This window comes from Triturus cristatus, chromosome 6, assembly GCF_964204655.1.
Source record: "Triturus cristatus chromosome 6, aTriCri1.1, whole genome shotgun sequence".
In the NCBI taxonomy this organism is placed as follows: Eukaryota; Metazoa; Chordata; class Amphibia; order Caudata; family Salamandridae; genus Triturus; species Triturus cristatus.
Window position 1 is genome coordinate 644,537,761 of NC_140589.1, and position 14,503 is coordinate 644,552,263.

Here is a 14,503-nt window from a genome sequence, read left to right on the forward strand (position 1 = left end):
CATTAGGCAGTAAGTATTTACCTGCCATTAGGCAGCAAGTCTCTTGGCGATTACAATCGCCTTGGGGGGGGGGTCTGTATCATTTCTTCTCCTTAATAACGCTCTGCAGAGCCTGTATTGGGTCCCATATTGTTGGCAGGGTGCCCTAAGTTTTACATCGCACCAGGGCTGTGGGTCCCAGGGCTTGTTCCCTTCTAAAACGCGAGCGCTGCCCGCACCTTATTGAGGCTGACACCCAGCCCCCTACATTTTTGAGGTTACCCTCTTTGCCCCACTTACCTGCTTGACGCTCTTTAGGCATGGAGTCTTACGAAGAGGAGCCTTATCAGCAGGACGGTCAGTGGGAGGAGGATCCCTTAGCTGACCTGCAATGGGAGGAGGACTATTATGACGTGGTGGATGATTCTATCCACAGGGCGGTTGAGCAGGCCATGGGGCCATTGGAGGATCGCCTTTCCCGTAGGATAGAGCAGGCGTTAGCTAGGGCGCAGAATATTCCTCTGCCTTCCTCCGTCCCCGATGGTACTCTTGGGGATACCCAGCCTCCTCCTGCCAAACGGCCTAAAGAGACTGGAGTGGATGTGGATGCTTTCGCTCGCCTTAAGCAGGCGTTCCTAGCGAGTAACCCCACACCGGCAACTCCCGCACCTTCGGGGGAGGTCGCAGACACTACTGACGACGAGGCTGGCCCATCCCGTCCCTGGCGGCCGTCCCGTCCAGAACCGACTACCGAGGCGCAAAATCTTTGCGCCGACATGCTAGACCCTGATGATATTTTGCATCCCCGCTCCTCGGACTGGGCGCCTTCAGAAAAAGTCGCCCAGTATGTCGCCAGCAGAATCCGTCGGCCGTTAGAGGCCACAGCCAGGAGCTGTCTTAGGGCGGAATGCCCCCGCCCTTCTCTGGAGGGCAAGGTTGCTGCTACACCCGAGATTGACCCACGCATGGTGACTTTCTTGCAAAAATTTGTCAAGGACCCTAAGCGGGGTATTGACAGGTCCTGGCGAGCTTGCCAGGATAAACTCCTTGATGTTCTTGGGCCTGCCACCAAAATTCTTGATATGGCCGAAGACGCCAAAGTATCAGGCTCTCTCATTTCTCCTGACACCCTCTCTGCTTGGGCTCAGCGCGTTGTGGTGTTCCTAGGGAACGCTAACTGCGCGCTCTCTACGGAGAGACGCCGTAGCTTACTCATCAAGGTGGACCCCAAGCTTGGCGACCTCGCTGACTCTGAGGCAGGCTCCGTGGCCCAGGGAGGCCTTTTCGGAGAACCCTTTATTAAGGAATTGGGTAAATTTGTCAATACCTTCACCTCACTGGATAGAGCCCATTCTACCATTAGGAAAGTTTTCCGTCCCCGTGTTTTCCGGGGGGCCGGACGAGGCAGGGGCCGCTCGTCCGGCCGTCCTAATCAAGGCAGAGGGCAAGGCTCCGGTAATGGCAACTACCAGGATCAAGCCAGATTCGGAAACTTCTACCCGACAAGAGGTCGCAGAGGAAAAGGCAGAGGCGGTCGAGGCGGTGGAGCCTCCAACTCGTCCGGTGAGTGTTCTCCCTTCTTCCCTTCTAAGAGTGGGGGGCCGTCTGGCGCATTTTTTCCAGGCCTGGACTTCTGTCACGGGGGACGCGTGGGTCCTGCAAACGGTCCGAGGGTTCCACATAGAATTCCATGGGGAACCTTTCCAGTCGGCTCCCCCTCGCCCTCTTTCTTTTTCGGCCGCCAACATGGTGTTGGTCGACCTAGAGGTCTCCGCCTTATTGGACAAACACGCTATCGTTGAGGCGCAGCCTCACTCCAGAGGTTTCCTCAGCAATATTTTCTTGGTCGACAAAGCCGACGGGACTCAGCGCCCAGTTATCAATCTGCGGGAGTTCAACGAGTGGCTGGTTTACCGCCACTTCAAGATGGAGGGCATTCATCTTTTGCGCGATCTCCTCAGGCCCGGCGATTGGATGGCGCGTCTGGACCTCAAGGACGCTTACCTGGCGATTCCGATTTTTCCCCCTCACAGGAGGTTTTTGCAATTCCAGTGGCGGGACATGGTGTACGAGTTCACCACCCTCCCGTTCGGTCTGTCCTCCGCCCCTTGGTGTTTCACCAAGGTTCTTCGGCCCGCGATCGAACTTTTGAGGGCGTCCGGCTTGCGCATGATCGTCTATCTGGACGACATTTTGATTATGGCTCAATGTCCTCGGGTTTTATCGGAACACCTTCAGTCGGCGGTGAATCTTCTTCAGAGTTTAGGCTTCATTATCAACGAAGCAAAATCCGTCCTGCTTCCGGCCCAACAAGTGACGTTCCTAGGATTCGTAATCGACTCGGTGGCAGCCACCCTCAGCTTGCCCTCTCGCAAAATGACCAAAATTCGTCACAAAATCAGAAGGTCCCTCGCTCAGTCGCGCCTCTCTCTCCGCCAACTGGCCCGCATAGTCGGTCTTCTCTCAGCCTCCATCCAAGCGATTTTTCCGGGCCCATTGCACTACAGGGCTTTACAGCGCCTGAAGGCAAGGCACCTTCGCAGGGGCCTCTCGTACTCCCGGAAAGTCCTCCTTTCGGCCGAGGCCAGGGAGGAATTGCATTGGTGGCTTGCCAATATGGAAGCCTGGAATGGGCGGGCGATCTTTGGTTCCGCGCCCGATATCGTCATCGAATCCGACGCCAGCAGGTCCGGATGGGGCGCACGATGTGGCGAGTATGCTACCGGAGGTGTGTGGTCTCCGCAAGAGCAGCGGCTTCACATCAATTGCCTAGAGCTGTTGGCAGGGTCCTTTGCGATCAAATGCTGGACCAAGGACTCAGTCCGTTCTTGCGTCCTTCTCAGGATGGACAACGTATCCGCGGTGCGTTACATCAACCACCTGGGGGGTACCCGCTCTCGAGCGCTATCCGACCTGGCGGCGAATTTTTGGCACTATTGCCTCGACCATCATGTTTCCGTCACAGCGGAATACCTTCCGGGCCACAGCAATCAAGTGGCGGATTTCCACTCTCGGCATGTTCAGGACGTGAGTCTGTGGAAACTTCATCCGGGGGTGTTTGCGGACCTCCAGAGCTTCTGGGGCCCGTTTTCGGTGGATCTTTTTGCATCCCGGTTGGATCATCAACTGCCCCGCTTCTTCAGTTGGCGTCCGGATCCTCTGGCGACAAGCACGGACGCTTTTCTCCAGGATTGGAGTCAGGAGACGGGTTATGCCTTCCCCCCGTTTGCCATGCTAACGAGAGTTTCAGCGCAGGTGCGTCGCCAGGGGGCGGACATTGTGCTGATTTCCCCGATTTGGAGATCTCAGGTTTGGTTTCCAGTTCTTCTGGAACTTTCCTGGGATTTTCCAATCCTACTACCCCGCTTCCCGACTCTTCTCCTCGATCCCGACGGACTTCCTCACCCGCTCATAGCGAAGGGCTCCCTTGCCCTGATGGCCTGGCGGATTACCGGGGACGATGGGCGATCCCGGGCCTTTCGGGAACAGCTGAGAAGCTCATGTCAAGGGCTTGGGCCGATGGTACGGTCAAACGCTACCGATCCACTTGGAGACGTTGGGTGTGTGGGTGTGTGGGTGTGTGCGACGGAATCTCGATCCCGTGGCGGCTGATGTGACCTCAATCGTAAATTTCTTAGCCGCTTTAGCTGAAGACGGGTTGGCTTATAGAACCATCAATACTTTTCGCTCGGCCATTTCGGCCGGACACTCCTTAGTGGACGGCTCCCCGGTGGGAGAGCACCCTTGGGTTTGTCGCCTTCTCCGGGGCATCCGTCTTTCAGTGCCTCCGGAGCCTCGTTATTCCCAGCTGTGGGACGTGAACCAGGTCCTAAATCTTTTCTTGTCTTGGCAACCGAACCGTTACTTATCTCGGAAGGAGCTTTCGGCCAAATTGGCTATGCTTCTTTGCCTCGTATCTTGTCGACGAGTGTCGGATGTGCGGGCATTGGATGTCTCAGGAAGGATTTTTACCCCCTTTGGGGTTACTTTCACTATCCGAAGGCGAACGAAATGCGGTACCACCTCCATTTCCTACCCGGCTTTTCCGGACTCTCCGAAACTTTGCGTAGTATCCTGCCTCAAGGCTTACGAAGAAATGTCGGACGAGTTCCGTCATCCCGGAGAGCGTCAGTTGCTTATCGCACTGAGGAAACCGCACAGGGCAGTCTCCTCCCCCACGATAGCCCGTTGGGTTCGTTGGGTAATGCAGGAAGCAGGCATTGACCTCCGTCTCTTTGGGGCCCACTCTACAAGAGGGGCCATGGCTTCTAAAGTGTTTACCCTGGGAGCTCGTCTAGAAGACATTCTCAATGCAGCAGATTGGTCTTCGGACTCCACCTTTAAACGGTTTTATTTCAAACCAGTGCTGGATATGGCACATTTGGTGGTGAGCAAGCTTTAAACAAGCATAATCCTCGCCTCCGGTCCTGACATAGAATGAAAAATTTCCTAGCTAACGTAACGGAAAGTTTCAATTCTATTAAGGACTCGGAGGCGAGGATTATCCCACCCAGGGTATCGGTTCTGGGGATACCTTTCCCACCCTCGTACTGGGGTAAGTAACAGGTCTTCTTCTGGATTTGTATTTTGCTTGTACCTGTTAAATGTGCCGACATTCTTTCCTTGCAGGGCTAAGCCTTAGCCAAGGTTCTCGCTTACGCTGTCCTTTGCTTCTACAGGCGATTCTGGCAAACAAGATTCATGAGGATCTGGGACTGGCTGGCCTACAGCATCGAAAGAGGAGGAATAGATAAGGACAGAGGACTACATACCCCCAGGAGCCCTGTGATTGGTGCATGGATGATGGACTATCTGCCCACGGACACACTCTATTGTTTTGTACTATGTTCCCTATGGTTCATGGGAACAGTGGTTTTGTTTAACTTTGAAGTGCTGCTATTGAATTAAAGAAAGATAGAGCATAATCCTCGCCTCCGAGTCCTTAATAGAATTGAAACTTTCCGTTACGTTAGCTAGGAAATTTTTCATTCTTCCTCCCTGTGCTGCTGTGGGTTAACCCTTTGTCTGAATATTCCCTCCCTTCATCTTATGTGGCTTGTCCAGCTGCCTCATTCCAAATGCATCCTATTGCCATGTTAAAAGCAGTAGATGTCGTCAGGCGCAATGTATTTTGGGATGCCTTTTAAAATCTGTACTGTTCTGCGCCTGCATTCCGGTGCTGCAAAGTGGTCCCCTTTGTCCTAGCTACTTTTGCAAAGTTGCCATTTTTTTCTTAAATCACGATTGCACAGCTCATTGCACTGCTCGCCATCTTGTGCTGTGAATTTAGTAATTAGTAGTTGCTAATTACTTTTGCACTTACGCAAATGGAATTGCTGTGCAGTCTCACACTAGCCTTGTGCTAAACTGATATTTGACACTCTGTGACACTTCTGTGCACAACAAAATCCGGTGTTCACGGTGCTAATTACTTTTGGACCTTTAGTGAATTTGCAATTCCTTTGTGAAACAGCCCCTATGGCTTTCTTTGTGATGAAAAGTATGGTGCATTGCAATATGTACGTTCCTAAAATATACAGTGCTACTGAATTTCTGATTATACTGGTCGAAACTAATATATTAGTACAATTTTACCAACCTATAATAATCACTGTGCATTACAACGTATATTTGAATTGATTTTTCGCTTCGATTGGTTAATAAACCCTTTAATACATACGTCATGGAGTAGGAAATCGATTTGAACAATGGGTTTCTTGCTTTTTGTATTTTACATGTGACTGCAAATATATATTTACAAGAGTATTTGCAGAAAGTTATTTGTTTTTATTCATGTAATAAAATGAACCTGCTTGCAAGATTGCGGTTTGCTATCATCAAATGCTATTAAAAGCAAATTAAAGGTGTCATCCTTTTATGACCCAGTCGTGCTCTTTATTGCATGGTCTAAATGACGAATTGGTGGACGTATCTGTTGTGACCTTGAACAATAGTGATAATTAAACCTGTATCGATTGAGCTGTGTCAGGTGCGGTTCAGTGACCTCAAGGCAAAATTGACCATTTCTAAAAACAAGTTAATGGTTAATTCATGGGTCACTAATCATGCTATTGATTTCGATGAGAAGTAGTACTTAGGTTTTATGTATCGGTAACATTATTTCATTGCTATTATAGTGGAATTTTAAAACGCACAGACTTTAGCATTTACAACTAGCAGCACATCAAAAGCGAACTTCTAACTTCTGAAGAAAGTTTATTTTATAAAGTCAATTTCATTGTCAAATGACTACAAATACAAGAGATGCTTAATTTACATTTGAAATGTGAAGGATTATTTTCCTCCAAGACAGTTATAACAAATGGTAACATTAATTGGTAAATGAGTGAAAGATGCCAAGAGTAACCCTAACCGTGTTGAATTCTTTTCATAAATAAATGCTGGTTATTGTATATTTTAGACATTTTAATCACGCATAGGAAGAGGCAACCTCTCCTGAATATGGATTAAACCAATTATTGTTTTGTCCTCACTTTCTCAACTCAGACATTATATTTTAATGTTTATTTCTATGGAGTTGTGAGAGTACCGGCATGTCTTTTCTTCCAACAAGGTCTCTTATCGGCACTTTAAGGTCTCTAGTACACTGAACTATGAGGATTTGCTGATGCCTATTTTCATTGAATTGCATATGCCTATATTCACAGAACTGTTGAGGTCTATTTTCCAAAAAGTAACTGCGAAAGTTGAAATAAATGAGGGAATCTGCGGCTCCTGTTATCCATTGACAGTTCAGCTTCCAAACTTTAAACTGAAAAAGCAAGGTAACCTCCTCCCTCAGTGCTACACCGTCAGTGTGTGTAGTAAATGTATGGGATGGCCTGGTCAGGCAAGCAAGGATAAACAAGTTGTATATGGCTCTTATAAAAAGCCATAGGTGGGAATAGACGTGAATCTGGTTCTTCACTGCTTCACCATCCTTGTCTATTTGATGTCACTCAGAACTCCTTGGTGAAAAGCATACTGGTTATTTACTGTGCACCATCTACAAATCTGTATGTCATAGGTCAAAGAATGAGGCTCAGGCTGAATGATTGATTCCTTCCATATGTGTGGATTTATGTCAGGGGATTCTCAAAAATGGAAATCGGTGAAAAAAGGAAGATGGCCCAGTATTATTCACAGAATTAGCCTTAAATGTAAGGTGCAAACTGTACTATCGGCTTGCTAGGGCCGCGGGCGTGACCTCGTGGCAGCGCAGCGCGCGTAGAGCCAGCGCAACACAGCACACCCACGCCGACAGACTGTGGTTGGAGACCACGCCCCCGAGCGGGCGGCCCCTTTTATTTGGTCCCCGCGGGCCACGCCTGGCCCGCGGATGTGGTGTGACATCACCTGCAAACACTAGACTGGAATACTACATCCCTATCCAACTTGGTTCAAAACAAACAAAACAAACTTCACACTAGTTCACAGAGTTCGAACCACCGGAGTGGTAATACTTGCGTGTCTTCCGCCGTCAGCGGCTGGAGGTCTTCAACAGGCAAAGTCTTTAAGACGCTGGCTGGGGCGCGGATTTGGCCTGAGGCAGTAACCTTGCGGAGATCCCCACATCCGAGGACTGGGGTCTTGCCTGTCTTCAGCCGGTAGGTTATCCGCTGACCCCCTCGCATTTTCAGGACTTCCGGGGGCATCGGTGGAGGTGCCCTCCGTGGGTTCTCCCGTGGGCCCCTCGGAGTGTTCCGTGGGTACTTCTTTGAACCAGGAGATATTCCTGGACACTTCATCACCTCCTTTCCTGGCAGTTACCATGGTCCCTCGGCTTGCGGTTACTGTCCATGGCCCCGGTTCATAGTTCGTTCTGAATTTCCCCCCCGGGCGACGGTCCTTGAGGAGGACGGTAGCTCCGGTCTGAATTGTTCTGGATGTGGCCCGGCGGTGGATGCTCGCTCGCTGGTCTCGGCGGGTTCTTTGGGCTTGCACTTCCTCAGCGGCTACAGGTGGCGAGGTCCACCCAGGGCACGTGGGGAAAAGGTCTCTCCGTGGCCCTTGGAACATCAGGGCCCACGGGCTTCTTTGAGTGGTGCAGTGGGGTGTGCTTCGGTACTCCCGTAGGAATTCGTGAAGCCGTCGCTCGGGGTCCCTGCGATACAGAATACCTTGTTTAGGGTGCGCATGACACGCTCCACGTCGCTGTTCGCTTGTGGCCATTGGGGGGTTACTCGCCGGTGGCGCACTCCTCTCTGGCTGAGGAACGTGGCGAACTCCGCCCCTTGGAATGGGGGTCCATTGTCACTGCGGATTTCCTGGGGAAACCCGAACATCGCGAACACTTTCTCGAGGATGGGTTCTACTTGGGCGAATGCTGAAGAGGCCACCAGTTCCACCTCTGGGTACTTTGAGAACTCATCCAGGAGCACTAGGGTGTGTTTTCCCCCCGGGAAAATCCCGAAGTCCATGCTCATTCTCGACCACGGGACCGTGCAGGCATTTTCGGTGATCACAGGAGCCGGTCTTTCTGCCCCTCCGGTCAGCTGGCACAGCGGGCATCGCCGGACGTACTCTTCTACCATTGCCTCCAGCTCGGGGAACCAGACCTTCTCCCGCATCCTGGCCTTCATTTTCGTGATGCCTTGGTGTCCCCCGTGGGCCAGTCGGGTAGCTTGGTGTCGCAGCGCTTGAGGGATTACTAGCCGTGCCCCTCGTAGCAGGATTCCATCATCGGGGGCGCTGAGTTCATGCCGTACGTGCCACATCTTTCCTGCATATTCTATCTCGGCCTGGCTCCAGGAGTTGGCTGGCCGCAGATAGTTAGTCCACCGCCCTGCCTGAACGGCGGTTAGGGTTCTTTGGTACACCTCGTCCATGCCACCCGCTTCTTTGATGTCTGCTAGGGTCATGTTTACCGGGCAGGCCGCAGTGGATACTAGGTGGATGTACTGTTCAACCTCCTTTGTGTCTTTGTGTGCCGCTGCCGGCGCCGGGTGCCTGGACAAGAAGTCGGCTGGGTTCTTGGCGCCGGGCCAGTACACTACTTCCATTTCGTAGGGCTGTAGTTGTACCGCCCATCGTTCTATCCGCGGCGGGGGATGAGGCGCTGTTCCCTTGAATAGGGGCACCAACGGTTGGTGGTCGGTGACCATCGTGAACGGCTGTCCCTTGAGGTATAGGTGAAAGTGGTTACAGGCCCATTTAATCACTAGGGCCTCCCGTTCAATCTGGGCATACCTTGCTTCCATGGGACTCAGTGACTTGCTAGCGAACGATAATGCTGCCCACCGCCCTGGTTCTTGTTCCTGGGTCAGGACAGCGTCTAACCCCACCGGGCTGGCGTCTACTAAGACCTCGGTCGGCTTTGCGGGGTCAAAGTACGCAGGTGTAGCTTCTCCTAGGAGGGCATCCTTGATGCTCTGGAAGGCCTCGTCTTCTCTCTGTCCCCACTGCCACTTCGCGTCTGATTTCGTGATGGCTCGCAGTGGCTCCGCCCGTGTGGCTGGTCCTGGGATGAATCTCCCACAGTAGGTAGCCATACCTAGGAAACTGCGTACTTCTGTTGGAGTCAGCGGGGCCGGTGCATCTCTGATGGCTTGGGACTTCCTCGGGTCTACTTGGATGCCCTCTTGGTTAAACACGTACCCGAAGAATTCCAAGACTGGCTTAAAGAACTGGCACTTCTCCTTATGCAGGGTAGCCCCGTGATCTCTGAGGCGCGCCAGTGTGCTGCGGAGATGTTTGTAGTGCTCTGCTGCTGTCGCAGAGTGAATGAGAATGTCATCACTGACATTTAGTACGCCGGGCAACCCAGACAGCATTTCTCTGATCGTGTTCTGAAACACTTCGGCTGCCGACGATATGCCGAAGTTGAATCTCTTGTATCTCCTCAGCCCTAGATGAGTGCTGAACGTGGTAATGTATCGACTGTCCTTGGCTAGTGGGAGTTGGTGGTACCCTGCGTTTAGGTCGATCTTCGAAAACCACTTGGACCCATTTACATCCACGATGATGTCGTCCATTGTTGGCGTGATGTGTCGCTCCCGCCGTATTGCTTTGTTCGGCAATCTCATGTCAATGCAGAGGCGTATTGCTCCCGGTTGTTTTGGCTTCTCCGCGATGACCATCGGCGACACCCAGGGGGTCGGCCAGGTCACCTTCTCAATGACGCCATGCTTTTCTAGGGTTTCCAGCTCTTTCTCCACTCGCGGCCGCAGGTGGAACGGGACTCTCCGGTGTGGCAGTGCGACCGGGGCGACTGCCTCATCAATGTGTAGCTTGACTGGACTACACTTGATACGTTCCAGCCCCTTGAATAGTTCGGGGAATTGGCTGAGTAGCTCCTCCACTTGGTGAGTCTGTATTCTTCTTGCGAATGAGATCAGACCCAGGTCTTCTGCAGTGTGGCTGCTTAGAAGGGTGTCCGCTTCTCTGTTGACTACGTGTATCGTCACAGTTACTTCTCGATCATCCGCCTTGATGGGCACTGTGATTTTCCCTTTTAATGGCAGGGGTGTGTCGGCTCCGTAAGCGTATATTCGTGTTTTGGACGGCCTTACCTCGGGCCGGGGTTTCAGCTGGCGGTATTGTTGCAGGCCCATGACGTTCACCGTGGCTCCGGTATCGATGACCGCCTGTATTTCTGTTCCTGCCACGTGGACGACACACGTCGGTTGTGGTCTGCGGCGCAGCTTGAGTTCCCGCGCGAACGAGATGAGGTAGGCCTCTCCTTCCTCTTCGTCCGATGACTCTCCACTCATTTCTTGGTACTTCTTCCCTCTTCTTTTTGGGTCTTTGGGCGGCCTCACGTCCGTCACCGACAGGTGCCTTACTGCCTTCGTCGGGGGTCGTCTGTTCCGGACCTCCCGGTCCCTCGTGCGTCTCCGGCACACCGACGAGAAGTGGTTCGGGATCCCGCAGTTGGTGCACGTCTTCCCTTGTGTGGGGCAATCTTTGGCAGCGTGCGGTTCATGCCCACAATACCCACACTTTGGTTGGGACTTCTCTGTGTTCTGGGTCCTGAACGGGCCTCCCCTTGGTTTGGCGCGAATAGCATCCGCCCGCTCTACCTTGACGTTGCCGGCCGGTGCTGGGGACTTCGTGAGCGCCTGGTCCATCTCATTTGCTCTGGCTGCCGACAAGTCATGTGTTCTCGCCAATACGAGCATGTCCTCGAGTGCGATTTTCGGCTGCCGCAGAATGAGCCCTCTCAGCGTCTTGTCACGGCACCCCTGTATTAGTTGCGCCCGTATCTCCTTTAGCTGGTCGTCTTCTGTGCACGTGCTAGCGAGCTCGCGCAGTCGGGCATAGAACGCGTCCATTGATTCCCCTTCTCTCTGCCGAGCCTGGCGTAATTTGAAACGTTCAAAGTCTGGGTTCAGTTGGGGGTCAAAATGGCCGTTCAGGGCAGTTACTGCTGCGTCGAAATCATTCGCTGCTCCAGTGTTAGGCAAGTGCTTGAACAGCTTGAATATCTCATATCCTGCGTAGTGCAGGAGCAAGGACCGTTTAATAGCATCATCGGTTTCCCTGGTCACGATGAAGTAGTTGTTGAGCCGTTCTATCCAGATCTTCCATCTGGGCGACGCTGTCGCGGGGTCTTCTAGTTCGCTGAATGGTGGTAGCACTCCCGATGCCGCATGCTGGAATGGGGTGGGCGCAGGAGCTGGTGCTGGTCCCTGTGCCGCTCTCTGGGCATTATCAACTATTGTGTCGGGCGCGGTAGGTGACGGGCTTCTACCTTGATTTGTGGTGTCACCTCTGTGGCGTCTCGTGCGTGTGTGTGACGCTGCTGTTCGGCCAGCTGGGGGTGTTGACCAGGCCCGTTGGCCTGTGCCACCTCGGGGCACTGGATATTACACTTTTGGACCAGCACTTAGACTGAGGCTGAGTGTAACCTTCTCTGCGTCCTCCTGCAGTTACTTTCAGTTGTGCTTTCTTTTCTGTGTCCCGTTACAGTGTGTCAGCCAAGTGCCTGTGGGTAGGTTCAGTGTCCTCCTTTCAATGTTTTTCCAGACCCCCTCTGCCGTGGGTGTGTCTCCTTTAGCCTTGCGCAATCCCCTTCCTGCTGTGGCTTGATTTGTGCTCATTTATTTTTTTGTTTGTTGTTTTGCGCGACTCTCGTGGTGTTTTACCTCGATTTGTGCTTGTTTTTCTTTCCTTTTGCCTTCAAACTGCCTCCGTGGTGCAGCAGGGCTCTCGTCAGCTGGAGACAGGCAGGCAGGCTGTGCAGGGGCCAGGAGCAGCGCCAGCAGCGTGTGAGATGGCAGCAAGGTCCACACGCGCTCACTGCAGGCCTCTTAGAGGCGGACGCGCGGCCTCGTACGGGCGAGACGGGCCGGCGCACGTGCGCTCAGGGGCAGGAGCTGGAAGCCGATGGCTGTAAGATCGACGGGGCTACAACGCTGGGATGTCGCGAGCCCCCACCCTCGTCGCCAGTGTACTATCGGTTTGCTAGGCCCGTGGGGGTGACCTCGTGGCAGCGCAGCGCGTGTAGAGCCAGCGCAACACAGCACACCCACGCCGACAGACTGTGGTTGGAGACCACGCCCCTAAGCGGGCGGCCCCTTTTATTTGGTCCCCGCGGGCCACGCCTGGCCCGCGGATGTGGTGTGACATCACCTGCAAACACTAGACTGGAATACTACACAAACCATCTTAACTTTTGTACTTTCTTCACAGGAAAATGTTTTTGACACTTTGAGAAATACTTTCCCTCCTCAGAATTTCTACACTCTTACCAGCCTTTTGGCAGTATTGTTAATTAACATTAATAGGTTTGAAACCATTTGCAAAGGGTGTGAATACCACAATGTCTTTAAAATGACACCCCTCTAACTTGAGAATGCACATGTTCCTGACCCTCATCCTATATGTAGTATTGAACAAAATGCTCTGTACTTGCATATTTTCCACCTTTATCTGGCGACATAGGAGTCACTAAATGCTTTGTGATCGGTGAAAGCTATGGTACCTCACCATGCATATGTTGAATTCTACTGTGCTACGTACATTTGTGCTAGGACTGTACAATTCCGTACACTACACTTTTTGATGACTGTGGGACAGTCTTGGGGTCAATGACTAAGCTGGATTCAAGCATGTCAGACCATCAGTTGCATGCAGTACCACCCACACATACTCCCATAGTGACCTGGGGATGCAGATTGGCTTATAAGATCTTTAGACGAGGCTTTGGTATACCTCCGATATTTCTCCCTGGAGAGGTCCTAAAATTACAACTGGCTGCAATAAATTGGGGTCCATGCAGTGTTCAGATTCATAAACCTTCGGCAACTTGAAGAAAGTAGGGTAGTAAATTCCACAATGGTGGGGCATGAATATTACCCTTTGGGTATACCAGTAAAGAGGTAGGACCAGAGGTGGGATGAGAAATTGAATAGCCACAGCTAGGTGTAAAAAAACCAGATGCAATGCAGAGCCAAGGAGACTGAGTTAGCTAAATATAGAGGTTGGTTTATCCCTGCAGACAGTTGTAGGAAGGGTATTTAGATAAAATATTAAGTTGTAAATATCGGGATACAGAAATATGGAGAATAAAATCTTCCACTGCAAAAATATCATGATGCAGAACTATCGTTATCAAGAATATTATTTATTTAGGTAGGTAATATCATTGTCAAGAATATCGCTGTTAATATCATTTTCAATAATATAGTTGTGAAACATATTGGGGCATATTTACAATAAATTGTCGAAGTGTCACTTTAGAAACGTAGGGCTGCACCATATTTACTAGAATATGGTGCAGCCCTGCGTTTCCCCCTGTGCTGGCGCTAACTTTAACTGCCTAGCGCCAACGCAGGCACTCTTGTACCATAGTGGAAGGATGCCTGTGTTAAGGGGAACATAGGTTATGTGCAGGAAGGTCCGCCCTCCTGCACATAAACAATCTTTAAATGCCGTTTTGTAACTTCTATGTGTGCTGCTTAATGCATCACACATAGGAGTTGCAAACCGGCATTTTTTTTAATTGATTGTTTATGTGCAGGAAAGGGGAACAATTATAGGCCATTTGCTGTTTCTATGTGCGCTGCACAAGTCAGCACACATGGAAACAAACAGAAAAAACGCCTGTTAAAGACCAGGTTTTCCCTGGTCTTAATTTTGGCATTGCCTCCTATTTACTCCATCCTTGTAAATAGGGGGCAGCATCAAAATCAATAGGTGTGACGCAAACACAACTTGAAAGGGTGCCTTATTTACAAGACAACGCTCAGCCACGTTAAGTGGCTTCACTCTGCCTTGTAAATAAGGCGGGGCCCCCATCGCCATCACAATGTCACTGAAGTGACACTGTGGTGGAAATCAGGGCTTGTAAATATGCCCTATGTGTTCTAGTTCATATATTAATTTTAGGTGCTATTATTGTTTGTGTAGGTAAAGTGAACATGCAAGACGACCGCATAGTCACAACTCCCATAAGATCGTACCGCGGAGCCACTAATACTGCCTAATCCTTCCTTACTCTCTCACTTAGACCACTGGATGAGGTGACTGGAGTCCCTGGAACCTTGTCAGAGCTGCCACCAAAACCACAGAGCGGCACTTG